The sequence below is a fragment of the Schistocerca gregaria genome, chromosome 9, assembly GCF_023897955.1.
Source record: "Schistocerca gregaria isolate iqSchGreg1 chromosome 9, iqSchGreg1.2, whole genome shotgun sequence".
Taxonomy (NCBI): Eukaryota; Metazoa; Arthropoda; class Insecta; order Orthoptera; family Acrididae; genus Schistocerca; species Schistocerca gregaria.
Genome location: NC_064928.1, coordinates 88,840,052 through 88,856,203, shown reverse-complemented (window position 1 = coordinate 88,856,203; position 16,152 = coordinate 88,840,052). Strand labels below are relative to the sequence as shown.

General features: G+C 44.1%; 1 protein-coding gene across 1 annotated transcript in view; it reads left to right on the top strand.

The window, feature by feature from the left end:
- The window catches only part of LOC126291576 (basic proline-rich protein-like), a 297,308-nt gene that overhangs the window by 202,086 nt on the left and 79,070 nt on the right, over positions 1-16,152 (top strand). The gene's annotated exons all lie outside the window — the stretch shown is intronic.

The following is a 16,152-nucleotide window of genomic DNA, read 5'->3' as shown; positions in this document are numbered from 1 at the left end:
AGTTGCATCTCCGTCTATATACTCCTCCCATCTTGAAATTTCCCTTTTTTGCTTAGGACTGGTTTTCCATCTGAGCTCTTGATGTTCATACCGCTGATTCTCTTCACTGTAGTGAAATACGCTTCGAAATCCTTACATTTGTTCTCTAGACATTCCTGCTGAACTATTTTGCACTTCCTATCATTCCTGTCACCCTCTTTTTAAACGTTTGTAATTCATTTCACCTGCTTCATTTGCTGCATTTTTAACTTTTCCACTTCCTCCACTTAAAATTAATACCTCCTGTACTATGTAGGGATTTCCACTGGGACTTGCCTTTTTAACTACGTTATCCTCTGTTCTCTTCACTGTTTCATCTCTTAAAGCTACGCATCCTTCTTCTGCTGTATATCTTTCCCCTTTTCGTGTCAGTCGTTCCCTAATGCTCCTCCTGAAACTCACTACAGCCTCTGGTTCTTTCAATTTATCCAGGTCCCATCTCCTTAAATTTCCACCTTTTTTTGCTCTGCAGTTCATAAGCAGTAAATTGTGGTCAGAGCCACATCTGTCCCTGGAAATGTCTTACAATTTAAAACTTGGTTCTGAAATCTCTGTCTTACCATTATACGCCGGCCGCTGTGGCCGAGCGGTTCTAGGCGCTACAGTCTGGAGCCGCGCGACCGCTACGGTCTCAGGTTCGAATACTGCCTCGGGCACGGATGTGTGTGATGTCCTTTAGTTAGGTTTAAGTAGTTCTGTGTTCTAGGCGACTGATGACCTCAGAAGTTAAGTCCCATAGTGCTCAGAGCCATTTGAATCATTTTACAATTTGAAACGAGACTCCTCTGACCAGGCAACGTGTTTCCAGTCATCAGCAGTCCAATGTCGGTGCTGACGGGCCCAGGGGAGGCGTAAAGCTGTGTGTCGTGCAGTCATAGAGGGCCTTCTCCGAAAGCGCACATCAGCGGTGTTTCGTTGAATGGTTTGGACTCTGACACTTGTTGATCGCCCATCATTGGAATCTGCAGCAATTAGCGGAAGGGTTGCACTTCTGTCACTTTGAACGATGCTCTTCATTCTTCGTTGGTTCAGTTCTCGCAGGATCTTTTTCCTGAGATTTGATGTTTTATCGGATTCCTGATATTCATGGTGCATTCGTGAAATGTTCGTACGTGAAATTCCGCACCTTATCGCTACCACGGAGGTCGCGTGTTTCATCCCTCCTGCGCCGACTGTAACACCACGTTCAAACTCACTTAAATCTTGAATACCTGACAACATAGGCGTTGCCGACCGCAGCGCCATATTCTGCTCGTTTACATATCTCTGTGTTTGAATACGCGTGCCATACCAGTTTCTTTGGCGCTTCAGTGTATAATCAGTCTGAAACCTATCGGTGTCTCCAGGTCTCTTACACGCATACAGCCTTGTATCATGGTTGTTAAACCAAATGGTAGCTGTGATTAAATTAAGCTCTGTGCTAAATTCTATTAAGCGCTTCCTCTTGCACTCCTTTGGTCCATTCCATATTCACCTACTATTTTTCCTTTATTTCATTTTTCTGCTATCCAATTCTAGTCTCCCATCACAATTAAATTTTTGTATCCTTTAATTATCTGAAGGATCTCTTTTACCTCATCATACATTTCTTCGTCATCTGCGGAGCTACTTGGCATATAAACTTGTACTGATTTGGTAGTTGTCGGCTTCGTGTCCATCTTGGCTAAGATAATGCTTTCACTATGCTGTTAATAGTAGCTTACCCCCATTCTTATTTCCTTATTCATTATTAAAGCCACTTCTACTTTAGCGCTACGTGTATGTATAACAACCGTGTATTCCCACTATTTCTAACTTCAACCTACCTGTCCGATTAAGATATCTAACATTTCTCGCCCCAATCCGTAGAACGCCAGTTTTGTTACTCCTGATGTCGACATTCTCGTCTGTAGTCCCCGCCCGGAGATCCAAATGGGGGACTGTTTTGCCTCCGCAGTGTTTTACGCAAGAGGATGCAGTCATCATTTAACCATACAGTGGAGCTGCATGCCCTCGGGAAAAATTACAGCTGTAGTTTCGCCTTGCTTTCGGTAGTCCGGAATCTTTCACATAGAGACACATACCATGTACTGCGAGTGGAATATGGGATGCAAATAAACACAGCAAGAACAAAGAGTATGGTCATCAGTACAAGACGCAGACTGTCCAATATTAAAATAGGACAATCTACCATTAGCCAAGTAAGTGAATTTAAATATGTCGGAAGCACAGTAACTGAAGACTTGAGATGTCACCAGGAGGTGAAAACTCGAACTGCCATAGCAAAGGAGGCATTCAACAGAAAGAGGAGACTCTTATGTGGCAAATTAGATGAGAGACTAAGGAAAAGGCTTGGCAAATGTTTTGTCTGGAGTGTGGTACTGTATGGGGAAGAAACATGGATGCTGAGACGAGAGGATGATAAAAGGCTAAAAGCATTTGAGATGTACATGTGGAGGAGAATGGAGAGAATAAGCTGGATGGAAAGAGTGAGCAATGAAAGAGTATTGGAAAGGGTTGGTGAGAGATGATGTCTGCTGAAGGCTGTAAGAGAAAGGAAAAAGAACTAGTTGGTACATTCATTGAGAAGGGAGTGCTTGCTAGTAGATGCTTTGGAAGGATTGGTTTGTGGGAGAAGACTGAGAGGAAGGAGGAGATACAAGAAGATAGACGACATAAAGGAAAGAGGAAATTATGCAGACCTGAAGAGGATGGCAGAAAACCGGACAGCCTGGAGAACTACCGTGTGAAAACCTGCCCTTAGGCAGAACACTGATGATGATCGGTAGTTCGTAGTACTAGCTCAACGAGGCTGTTTTGGTTGTTGTTACAAGACCAGATCAGTGAATCATTCAGACTGTTGCCCCCGCAATTACTGAAAAGGTTAATGAACATGTCTGTCTGACGTCTTAACAGATACCCCTCCGTTGTGGTTGAACCTACGGCACAGCTATCTGTATCGCTGAGGCACGCAAACCACCCCACGACACCAAGGTTCACGGTGGGTGTGGATTTTGGGGGGTGGGGAAGATGACAGGAGAGAGTGTGTCTTTTGATTTAAAATATTTGACATCTGGCATTTAAGAGGCAATATGCGACGTAGCGACAAGTAATCCTGCAGCCTGCAGGCGCTGCCATAGAAAATCCGCAAAAAACACGTGCTTCATAAATATTCGAAAAGCGCTGTTTGCATTTCGCTAACCTTACGCCACTAAAATGTTTTATAGATTGTAATTATTTCCTTAATGAGTATGCAGTGAACCTGTCTATGAATGATTCCGTACCACGGTTTAGTAAAAGCGCATGTACACTGAATTCGAAACAAGTTCCGCGTCATTGTTCGCAGCTAGTACTGGACTGCCGATGTTCGTTTTTTCCCCTCTCTCTGTAGTGTTGCATGTTGTTTTTACATATGTTCCTTTACGAAGTGGAGCGGTCAAGAAGCAAAATTTACGAACCTGTCACATACTGTGCGGCAGAGGAGTTCCTTCACAATGTTCGAAGTGATAATTATAAAAATATTGAACAGAAGCAGGACACCGTATAAAAAAAATGCTGCGTTACTTCGCACCAGCAGCAGTGATGTATTGTAAAAACAAAATAAGGCTCACATTTCTGAATTCCGCAACGACAACAACAACAACAACAGGAATCGTTCTCTGACTTTGGAAAACTTTGGCGTCAGCATGTGACTTCATTTCCATACGAAAAGACGGTGAGAACAAAAAAATTACCATGCTTTCTGTGAGTCAAAAATGAATGTATGGCGGGGGCAGCAGTGAGTGACATTAAGGCTGAAGAAGTTTTTTTAATTAGAAACAGTAATTTGGATTACTGTCGGCAGGCGTCTGAAATATAGCGTTTAGGGGCCGACATCAGGCTTGTAATTTTTAAAATTTTTCGGGAGAGGGTGACCCTCCTCCATATTTGGGATGTGATTACTGGCAGCCTTTTCTCAAGGTTGGCAGCAATGCTGTAGCGACGATCTGCAGGTAGAGAAATCCAGTCTTCATTTTACTCAGTGCTGGAGTTAACCTGAATCTGCAGAGGATGAAATTTTCCCTCCGTGAAATAGTTTCAAATCTGCTGTTTTCGAACTCACAGGTTCATCATCAGCCGGCTGTTCGTGGTAAGGCACACATTCATTATTTTTTTAGATTAATTTAGACTTTTTATCCCCCTTTTTTTGTTTGTGTTTTTAGGGCACCACCAAAGAAATTTTCACCACAAGGGGAATAAAACGTGAAAACTAATGTAAACAATAACAAATGTGCGTCTTAATGTGAACAGCCGCCTGATAACGAGTCTGTGGGTCCGAAACCGGTAACTGCGTTATTTATGTGAATAAATAGCGTTATTAAAAGGGGCTGGTGGCAATTTTCTGATTTCCAATAACCAACATGTGTGGTTTCAGAATTGTCCCTTTATATCTCCCGAGCTATTGACTCACCGAAAAGCGTGATTACTAAAATACCACGCTTCACAACTGGTCCTCCGAAAAGATGCACATCGCATTGCGTTTGCTATGTATAAGCTTCGGAAAACTACGCTCTTCGTCTTCTAACAATACCACCACTTGCAAAGTAGGTTAGAAATCAGATTAATAATGTTACACACGCAGCATATGTTCGCTTTATCGGGCAACAACAAAGTTATTGACTGTGGATGGTATCGTCAGAATGGAAATAATGAAGTCACTGTAAAAAAGTCATTAATTTTGGCACTTATCTTGAATGGATTCCCACGTAGATTTCGTCGAAGTTGTTATTGCTAAACTTGTTGATTGTAGGGTGATTCCACTTCGACTGCTAGAAGGTCCAGATCCGTATTTTAGCAACATTTGAAGACCTAACAAATACGTTTTTCAGGAAATTCTTGATGATCAAACAATTCCAGATCAGAACAATGGTATGGTAGAAATAATTTTTGACTTGGTGCTCACGATCCACATTTTTATTAAACCTCTTGTATATTCACATATACTTCTTCTTAATCGTCACATAATCAAGAAAACAGTTTTGTATCAATCTTCACATATTTAATTTCCACTTTAACCAAACACGAGACTTGACTGTTCTTTTACAAAGCGAAATAACAACTTAACTTCTGCAAAGTGAAAAAAAAGACTGCTCAGTGCGCATTCGCGCCAAAACGGTTACAAGTAAGTCAAAGAATAAGACAGTCTCACAGAAATGAATACACACAAGAACCATATCACTGTAATATATCGATACATCGGACTACCTATACATTAATAAAACCAAATGTGAATATTGTCACAAAAATATGTCTGTTACTTCGCAGAAAAGTACTAAGATATTACTGGCATCGAGAACTGGGGCTGGAGTGCGCTAGTAGTCACGTAAATAAAGAACCAGTACAGTCTTCTCGCTCTCTCTCTCTCTTCAACGTTTAAATGATAACAAGTACGAACTTTTAACTTCCTATAGCCTTAAAAAAATCGGGAAAAATTGTAAAATTCACGTCTAACATAGATACATAAAGCGTCTCCAACTGTGCAAAGAGTCTGTTTTTATTTTCAATTAGAATTAGAGTTAAGTTTTTTCTTTAAAATAGGCGTAATATACGTTTCGGGGAAAGTGTCCTAGTGACGGGCACAAATTTTTACGGAACTATTTTAGTTTTTTTATTTGCCTTCGGGCTACTGCACCGTACTGCTAATAGTTCGGTAAAAATATTAAACATATATATAAAATCGGAAACCCGCAGGATAGCCGCACGCGTTAGCACACCGCTTTCGAGATAGGGGAGACGCGCCGGTCCCGGATCGAATGCTTCGGGCGGGGGCTGTCTCCCACATACCACTAGACGAATACCGGGCTGGTACCCACGCATATATTTCTGAAACTTTCGCACACGTTCACATGGGATAACAAGACGCAGGCAGTTGAGGTGAGCGATCTGCGCCGCGTGGAGGAAGCTGTGGAAGGGGGGAGGGGGAAGCCGGGAAAAATGATGATGTATAGAGAAATTTATACAAATTATAAAAGTGTGTGTGTGTGTGTGTGTGTGTGTGTGTGTGTGTGTGTGTGTGTGTGTGATGTATGTATGTATGCATATAAGTTCGACGTCTACACCGAAACCACTCGACCAATTTCAACCACCTTTGGTTCACATATCCCTTACTGTCAAGCAACAATCGCTGTCTGGGTAAGGTCCATCTACCTATCATGGTTCAAGAGTTACTACGTCACAAACGATTAGATGCGACAGTTGCACTGTGGATGACGTTTAAATTTATTAGTTCTGTGCTGCTAACTCTACATATTTCGCAGGCATTGTCCACATATCCCGCTGAATCTGCGCACACAAATGCATCATTGTACGATGCATTGTTCAGTAGATATGACGTCGTAAACACTGAGATACATGGGAAAAATGAAGTTTTAACACACTACCACTATACAGCTAAGACACTCCTACAGTCGAGTCACCTTCAGCAAAACTGCTTTCAACTGTGAAGCGCAAATGGCCGTAAGCGATAACAAAAGTCGTCTGTAGAGCTATGAAGAGACACTACCGTAAAGACGATTACAAAATCGCGTTCTAGACAGGCGAAGCAGCTGTGCCCAGCTAGCAGAAACTCACAAATTCTACGCTTGTACACTCTTGGAAATTGAAATAAGAACACCGTGAATTCATTGTCCCAGGAAGGGGAAACTTTATTGACACATTCCTGGGGTCAGATACATCACATGATCACACTGACAGAACCACAGGCACATAGACACAGGCAACAGAGCATGCACAATGTCGGCACTAGTACAGTGTATATCCACCTTTCGCAGCAATGCAGGCTGCTATTCTCCCATGGAGACGATCGTAGAGATGCTGGATGTAGTCCTGTGGAACGGCTTGCCATGCCATTTCCACCTGGCGCCTCAGTTGGACCAGCGTTCGTGCTGGACGTGCAGACCGCGTGAGACGACGCTTCATCCAGTCCCAATCATGCTCAATGGGGGACAGATCCGGAGATCTTGCTGGCCAGGGTAGTTGACTTACACCTTGTAGAGCACGTTGGGTGGCACGGGATACATGCGGACGTGCATTGTCCTGTTGAAGCAGCAAGTTCCCTTGCCGGTCTAGGAATGGTAGAACGATGGGTTCGATGACGGTTTGGATGTACCGTGCACTATTCAGTGTCCCCTCGACGATCACCAGAGGTGTACGGCCAGTGTAGGAGATCGCTCCCCACACCATGATGCCGGGTGTTGGCCCTGTGTGCCTCGGTCGTATGCAGTCCTGATTGTGGCGCTCACCTGCACGGCGCCAAACACGCATACGACCATCATTGGAACCAAGGCAGAAGCGACTCTCATCGCTGAAGACGACACGTCTCCATTCGTCCCTCCATTCACGACTGTCGCGACACCACTGGAGGCGGGCTGCACGATGTTGGGGCGTGAGCGGAAGACGGGCTAACGGTGTGCGGGACCGTAGCCCAGCTTCATGGAGACGGTTGCGAATGGTCCTCGCCGATACCCCAGGAGCAACAGTGTCCCTAATTTGCTGGGAAGTGGCGGTGCGGTCCCCTACGGCACTGCGTAGGATCCTACGATCTTGGCGTGCATCCGTGCGTCGCTGCGGTCCGGTCCCAGGTCGACGGGCACGTGCACCTTCCGCCGACCACTGGCGACAACATCGATGTACTGTGGAGACCTCACGCCCCACGTGTTGAGCAATTCGGCGGTACGTCCACCCGGCCTCCCGCATGCCCACTATACGCCCTCGCTCAAAGTCCGTCAGCTGCACATACGGTTCACGTCCACGCTGTCGCGGCATGCTACCAGTGTTAAAGACTGCGATGGAGCTCCGTATGCCACGGCAAACTGGCTGACACTGACGGCGGCGGTGCACAAATGCTGCGCAGCTAGCGCCATTCGACGGCCAAACCGCGGTTCCTGGTGTGTCCGCTGTGCCGTGAGTGTGATCATTGCTTGTACAGCCCTCTCGCAGTTTCCGGAGCAAGTATGGTGGGTCTGACACACCGGTGTCAATGTGTTCTTTTTTCCATTTCCAGGAGTGTACGTTTGTACATTATGCATATTTCTTTGTACGACTGTTTTATTAATTTCAATAGTATTTTCATGAATAGTTGGGGACAATTTTTTTTGATATTGCACTGCAAACTCGGTTCATTTTTGCTTCCTTTTCCGATAGAAAATCGGCAAAATGCCGGGTTTGTCAGCTAGCCGTAACATAAAAAGGCGGAACAAGATTTTAAATTATGTCACAATGTTCACAGAGGTACAAGATATACGGCTAACGAAACTTCGTTAGTTGGAGATAGGATGGAAAATAAAAAGAACTCAACGCTGATGTGGTAGCATTCACTAGGCGATTAGTGTGTTCATGCAAGCACAGATAGAACAAAGAATTTCTTATATAGACGTTACACTCGCTTATAAAAAAGAAAAAGGAGTTCGTACGTTTGAGGATCGTCATGACATCATGAACCCTAGTTGGAAGAGGCATCTTCAGTCTAACAAATATCTGCAGTAAGCTGTTCTGTGCTTTGAATAAACTGCAGTAAAACAGCTGGTGGTTGACATCCCTTTCTTGTTCCTTCTGATACATAAAGGTTTATTTTTGACTCTTATGCGATGTTAAGTGGGAAGGAGTTGAACCATGGTTGGTTCGCGTTCGTGTTCCTGTTAGCTCGAAATTTTTGGAACCAAGAGGTTCTTGTAGTTACCGGTTGCAACGCAGCGTGGCATTGACCTTTATCGCAGACTGAGAGACGCAAATGGTCTGCCTGTTCTTCCTCGGACGGTTGCCGCATCCGTAACTTGAAATGGGAGGATGCTTTTGCGCGGCGGACGTGGACACATTGGGACTCGTCCATGCTAGTACAGCTCCCACTGGCGTTTTGCTGCAGGGAGAAGTACGGCCAGATAGCTGTTGTTGTGGTCGTCAGTCCTGAGACTGGTTTGATGCAGCTCTCCATGCTACTCTATCCTGTGCAAGCTTCTTCGTCTCCCAGTACCTACTGCAACCTACATCCTACTGAATCTGCTTGGCGTATTCATTTCTTGGTCTCCCTCTATGATTTTTACCCTCCACACTGCCCTCCAGTACTAAATTTGTCATCCCCTGCTGCCTCAGAACATGTCCTACCAACCGATCCCTTCTTCTAGTCAAGTTGTGCTACAAACTTCTCTTCTCCCCAATCCTATTCAATACTTCCTCATTAGTTATGTGATCTACCCATCTAATCTTCAGCATTCTTCTGTAGCACCACATTTCGAAAGCTTCTATTGTCTTCTTGTCCAAACTATTTATCGTCCATGTTTCACTTCCATACATGGCTACACACCATACAAATACTTTCAGAAACGATTTCCTGGCACTTAAATCTATACTCGATGTTAACAAATTTCTCTTCTTCAGAAACGCTTTCCTTGCCATTACCAGTCTACATTTTATATCCTCTCTACTTCGATCATCATCTGTTATTTTGCTCCCCAAATAGCAAAACTCGTTTACTTTTTCAAGTGTCTCATTTCCTAATCTAATTCCCTCAGCATCACCCGACTTAATTCTACTACATTCCATTATCCTCGTTTTGCTTTTGTTGATGTTCATGTTATACCCTCCTTTCAAGGCACTGTCCATTCCGTTGAACTGCTCTTCCAAGTCCTTTGCTGCCTCTGACAGAATTATAATGTCATCGGCAAACCTCAATTTTTTTATTTCTTCTCCCTGGATTTTAATACCTACACCAAATTTTTCTTTTGTTTCCGTTACTGCTTGCTCAATATACAGTTTCAATAACATCGGGGAGAGGCTACAACCCTGTCTCACTCCCTTCCCAACCACTGCTTGCCTTTCATGCCTCTTGACTGTTACAACTGCCATCTGGTTTCTGTACAAATTGTAAATAGCCTTTCGCTCCCTGTACTTTACCCCTGCCACCTTCAGAATTTGAAAGAGAGTATTCCAGTCAACATTATCAAAAGCTTTCTCTAAGTCTACAAACGCTAGAAACGTAGGTTTGCCCTTCCTCAATCTTTCTTCTAAGATAAATCGTAGGGTCAGTATTGCCTCACGTGTTCCAACATTTCGACGGAATCCAAACTGATCTTCCCCGAGTTCGGCTTCTACCAGTTTTTTCATTCGTCTGTAGAGAATACGCGTTAGTATTTTGCAGCTGTGACGTATTAAACTGATAGCTCGGTAATTTTCACATCTGTCAACCCCTGCTTTGTTTGGAATTGGAATTATTATATTTTACTTGAAGTCTGAGGGTATTTCGCCTGTCTCATACATCTTGCTCACCAGATGGTAGAGTTTTGTCAGGACTGTCTCTCCCAAGGCCATCAGTAGTTCTAATGGTATGTTGTCTACTCCCGTGGCCTTGTTTCGACTCAGATCTTTCACTGCTCTGTCAAACTCTTGATGCAGTATCATATCTCCCATTTCATCTTCATCAACACTTCCATTTCTATAATATTATCCTCAAGTGCATCGTCCTTGTAAAGACCCTTTATATACTCCTTCCAGATAGCTATCGTGACTATAACTACAACATTGGAGCGGCGGTCACCAAATTACGAGTAGACACCTCAAGGTCACACCCGTTCCCTTTGGTCCGCCGGCGCTAAGCGCTGTGATTCGCTCGCCACATACTTTTGTTTCCGCGTGTACGCTATTACCAGTGCGTTAGGTCAGAGTCATATGTGTGTTTCCGTGCGATATCGTGAGTTCACGTGTAGTTTCAGTCTTCCGTTGAACAGTGCACTGGCGTGTGTTTGGTAGTGGACGAAGTGTTCGTAAAGGGCGGAAAGAATTAAGCATAATTGCAGAATGTGGTGCCACACAACGTGGCGCTGCACAAAACTGGCGCTAAAAGCATAGGCACATAGGGAACACACACGACACAGATCTGTAAGTCCACGGTATTGGTGGTACGTTGAGAAAACCATCCCAAAACACATGTACTACAAAAAGCCACTGTTTCCTGAGCATGTACCGCGGCATCAGTATGGGATATGATCACCATGAACACGTACACAGGCCGCACAACGGGTTGGCATACTCTGGATCAGGTGGTCGAGCAGCTGCTGGGGTATAGCCTCCTATTCTTACACCAGTGCCTGTCGGAGCTCCTGAAGTGTCCTAGGGGTTTGAAGGCGTACAGCGATACGTTGTCCGAGAGCATCACAGATGTGCTCGATGGGGTTTAGGTCTGGAGAACAGACAGGCCACTCCATTCCCCTTATGTCTTCGGTTTCAAGGTACTCTTCCACGATGGCAGCTCGGTGGGGCCGTGCGTTATTGTCCATCAGCAGGAAGGTGGGACCCACTGCACCCCTGAGAAGGCGGACATTCTGGTGCAAAATGACGTCCCAGTACACCTGATTGTTACAGTTCCTCTGTCAAAGACATGCAGGGGTGTACGTGCGTACCATCAAACCACGACCTCCATAAAGGTCCCTTACAAGGACACTAAGGGGTCGGTATGTGGTTCCTGGTTCACGCCAGATGAAAATCCGGCGAGAATCACTGTTCAGACTATACCTGGACTCGTCCGTCACCACCTGGGACCACTATTCCATTGACCAACTACTGCGTTTCACAAAACCACAGACCAAAATGAATGTTGCTCGACTTGAACGGAAACATCGGCCTCAAAGCACCTACAGTTACTTTTATACAGCGTATATCGGCGATTTGGCTGGTGATTGCAGTGACATAGGGTCAGTAAGAACTACAGATAAATTTTCTGGAGGTAAAAAACATTCTCGATCATAAAAATGCAAGCCCTCCGAACTGAAATCCTGGCGGCAGCGTACAAGTTTTGGCGTCCTGGCGCGGTCGTAGTGTGACGTAAATAAAATGCGTTAGTAGATGGCACGGTACAACAATGCCACCCCAGGTATTACCAAAATTAATTTCGTAGCTTTCTTGACATCTTTCTTTTCGGATGTTTTTACAAGGTCCAACGGAACGCTGCTTCATTAGCGACGACATTTTTCGTTACAGAGGCGGTACAGTTTCACACCCCTGACGTTACTTTATTTCTTACCTCGGAATAGTTTTATGTTTTCACAATAAAATATATATCACATCCATGTATAAGCATCGAGAATGTTTTTTTCTGTTTTAAAGGTCCGTCTTGATCACATTTTCTTTTTACATTTCACTATGACCGGTTTCAGCTACAGCCATCTTCAGATCACAAAATATTCTGATGTAGTATCAACGTCAAACTAAACATGTAGGTACATAGTAAGAGCACTTACTATGTACCTACGTGTTTAGTTTGACGTTGACACTACATCAAAATATTTTGTGATCTGAAGATGTCAGTAGCCGAAACCGGTCGTAGTGAAAGGTAACAAAATTTTTGTGATCAAGACGGACCGGTAAAATGAAGTGCCAAAAATATGATCACGGACTCATTTTCAGACTTTATGTCTTCAATTGATTTGAGAATGTTCACACATTATTTTCAATCGAGGTATGTCATTGGTTCTGTTTTTCCCACAACTCGAAGCAAAAAAAAATGTTTGTTCAAAATTTCTTGAATGGTTACTTTTTATTTTTTTTCTTAGTAGTTGGCAAGAATTTTCTTTTCGAAAGTTCTTCAGTATATTCTAGACTAAAGTAGAGATATTTAACATTTTTTCGGAATTTTTGCAAACAGATGAAGTAACGTGAATCTGTGGTCTTTGTTCTCTCGGAAATGTCCGAAAGAATATACACTAAACATTCATATAACGGATTCGCCTCCATGGACATTTAATTCACAAGCTTCAGTGTGTATGCAGATTTACGTTGGGCCTCCAGTAGCGCTCTAAAAATTAGCGGGCATGCAAAAGGTAGACAGGAACTTCCGATAGGTGGGGCAAGGTGGGAGTACGGGTCAGCCAGGGACAGGGAAAGGTGCCAAGGTAGCGCATTTGCCATTAACGCTGTGTCCGGGTGGCGCAGTGGTTAACCCTTTCATGGTTGATGGGTCATATATGTCCCACTAACTTTGAGCTCCAGTTCGAGTGTCTGGATATATGTTAGCCAGCTCTGCACGATGCTGTCATCTAGGGACGACTGTACTGAACCTGAGAAAAAATCGGGACTACACTGCAAAGGCAGGCGTGCTAGTTCTGCAAGCTTCGCAGAAGAGCTTGTGTAAAGTTTGGAAGGTAGGAGACGAGATCTTGGCAGAAGTAACGCTGTGGGGATGGGGCGTGAGTCGTGCTTGGGTAGCTCAGTTGGTAGAGCACTTGCCTGCGAAAGGCAAAGGTCCCAAGTTCGAGTCTCGGTCGGGCACACAGTTTTAATCTGCCAGGAAGTTTCATATCAGCGCACACTCCGCTGCAGAGCGAAAATCTCATTCTGAGAACAAAAGTTGTTTGCACTGCTTGTGGTGTACCACCTTGTGCCACACCATGTTTTTCCAAGTCTCATGGAATGTAAAGTTTTGTAAGTATTGGTCATGTATCATGAAAACTGAAATGTAATGAATATTTTTCACACTGGCTCTGCACAAATAAAAAGATTACATGCATGTATAATTTGTAGTTATTTGATTCCCCACAAAATCCAGTTTATGGCTAAAAAAAATTACCAAATCAGTCAGTCAGCAGAACAGGTATGTCGCGTTGGTTCATGGGACATATGTGTCCCACTTCCTGTTGTGAAAAAATTGAGAACTTAAAAAATATTTCGGTGGTGAAAATATAATAATGGGTCTGAAAAGAAAACGTTATCACCTTAATATTTTAAAAATCTGTAAAAAAATGAATGTTATCCATGGAAGGGTTGACGCAACTTCCTAGTAAGCTGGAGATCCCGCGTTCGAGTCCCGGTGCGACACACATTTTCACTCGTCGCCGCTGATTCTGCACAAACTGCCGATGCAGCCGATATCGTCAGTGTCTCCCCTTTATTTTTAAAAAAATCTTTATTAACCATCAATAATAATAATTATACAATATAACCCACTTCCTTATATGATTAGTGGGTCTTAATTTGTAAGTTTGTTAGATACAATTTGAAGCTAATTACAATGTAGTGGATTGTGAGCGACAGCGATACTCTAATTACAATGGGCAGCTATTCTTACTAGTGTTAGTATTTAATTCCTAAGATCTTAACTAATTCTACTGCCTGCAGCGTCACAAGTGTGTCAGAAATGTAAATATAAACCTACTTTAGTGCCTTGCCCATCGAGCTAATCCCGATGGGAGTGCCCTCCGGTTCACCTCATTCACACGCGGGTGTGGCCCTTTTCCCGAACCGACATACAGGGTGTTTCAAAAATGACCGGTATATTTGAAACGGCAATACAAACTAAACGAGCAGCGATAGAAATACACCGTTTGTTGCAATATGCTTGGGACAACAATACATTTTCAGGCAGACAAACTTTCGAAATTACAGTAGTTACAATTGTCAACAACAGATGGCGCTGCGGTCTGGGAAACTCTATAGTACGATATTTTCCACATATCCACCATGCGTAGCAATAATATGGCGTAGTCTCTGAATGAAATTACCCGAAACCTTTGACAACGTGTCTGGCGGAATGGCTTCACATGCAGATGAGATGTACTGCTTCATCTGTTCAATTGTTTCCAGATTCTGGCGGTACACCTGGTCTTTCAAGTGTCCCCACAGAAAGAAGTCACAGGGGTTCATGTCTGGCGAATAGGGAGGCCAATCCACGCCGCCTCCTGTATGTTTCGGATAGACCAAAGCAATCACACGATCATCGAAATATTCATTCAGGAAATTAAAGACGTCGGCCGTGCGATGTGGCCGGGGACCATCTTGCATAAAGCACGAGGTGTTCACAGTGTCGTCTAAGGCAGTTTGTACCGCCACAAATTCACGAAGAATGTCCAGATAGCGTGATGCAGTAATCGTTTCGGATCTGAAAAATGGGCCAATGATTCCTTTGGAAGAAATGGCGGCCCAGACCAGTAATTTTGAGGATGCAGGGACGATGGGACTGCAACATGGGGCTTTTCGGTTCCCCATATGCGCCAGTTTTGTTTATTGACAAAGCCGTCCACATGCATATCGCCGTCATCAATCCTGTGCACTATATCGTTAGCGAATGTCTCTCGTGCAGCAATGGTAGCGACGCTGAGGGGTTGCCGCGTTTGAATTTTGTATAGATAAAGGTGTGAACTGTGGCGCATGAGACGATACGTGGACGTTGGTGTCATTTGGACCGCAGCTGCAACACGGCGAACGGAAACCCGAGGCCGCTGTTGGATCACCTGCTGCACTAGCTGCGCGTTGCCCTCTGTGGTTGCCGTATGCGGTCGCCCTACCTTTCCAGCACGTTCATCCGTCACGTTCCCAGTCCGTTGAAATTTTTCAAACAGATCCTTTATTGAATAGCTTTTCGGTCCTTTGGTTACATTAAACCTCCGTTGAAAACTTCGTCTTGTTGCAACAACACTGTGTTCTAGGCGGTGGAATTCCAACACCAGAAAAATCCTCTGTTCTAAGGAATAAACCATGTTGTCCACAGCACACTTGCACGTTATGAACAGCACACGCTTACAGCAGAAAGACGACTTACAGAATGGCGCACCCACAGACTGCTTTGTCTTGTATATCTTTCACATCACTTGCAGCGCCATCTGTTGTTGAAAATTGTAACTACTGTAATTTCGAAAGTTTGTCCGCCTGAAAATGTACTGTTGTCCCAAGCATATTGCAACAAACGGTGTATTTCTATCGCTGCTCGTTTTAGTTTTTATTGCCGTTTCAAATATACCGGTCATTTTTGAAACACCCTGTAAGTATGTCGGGTAAGGCCCATGTCCAGTGAGAAAATGGATTAGTCCTCTGGTGTGTTCAAAGTGTTTCATTTTTAATCGTTCCCTAATGTTTGGAATAAGTTCATATGTTCTACGCCCTGTTTCATCCGCCTCCTATAGTTCTTGCCATAGTTGTTCACCCCTTTGCCGAATCTCACCCTTGTCCCTGGCCTCAGTGCCTAAAATCTCTGAGCGACCACTACGGTCACAGGTTCGAATCCTGCCTCGGGCGTGGATGTGTGTGATGTCCTTAGGTTAGTTAGGTTTAAGTAGATCTAAGCCTAGGGGACTGGTGACCTCAGATGTTAAGTCCAATTGTGCTCAGAGCCATTTG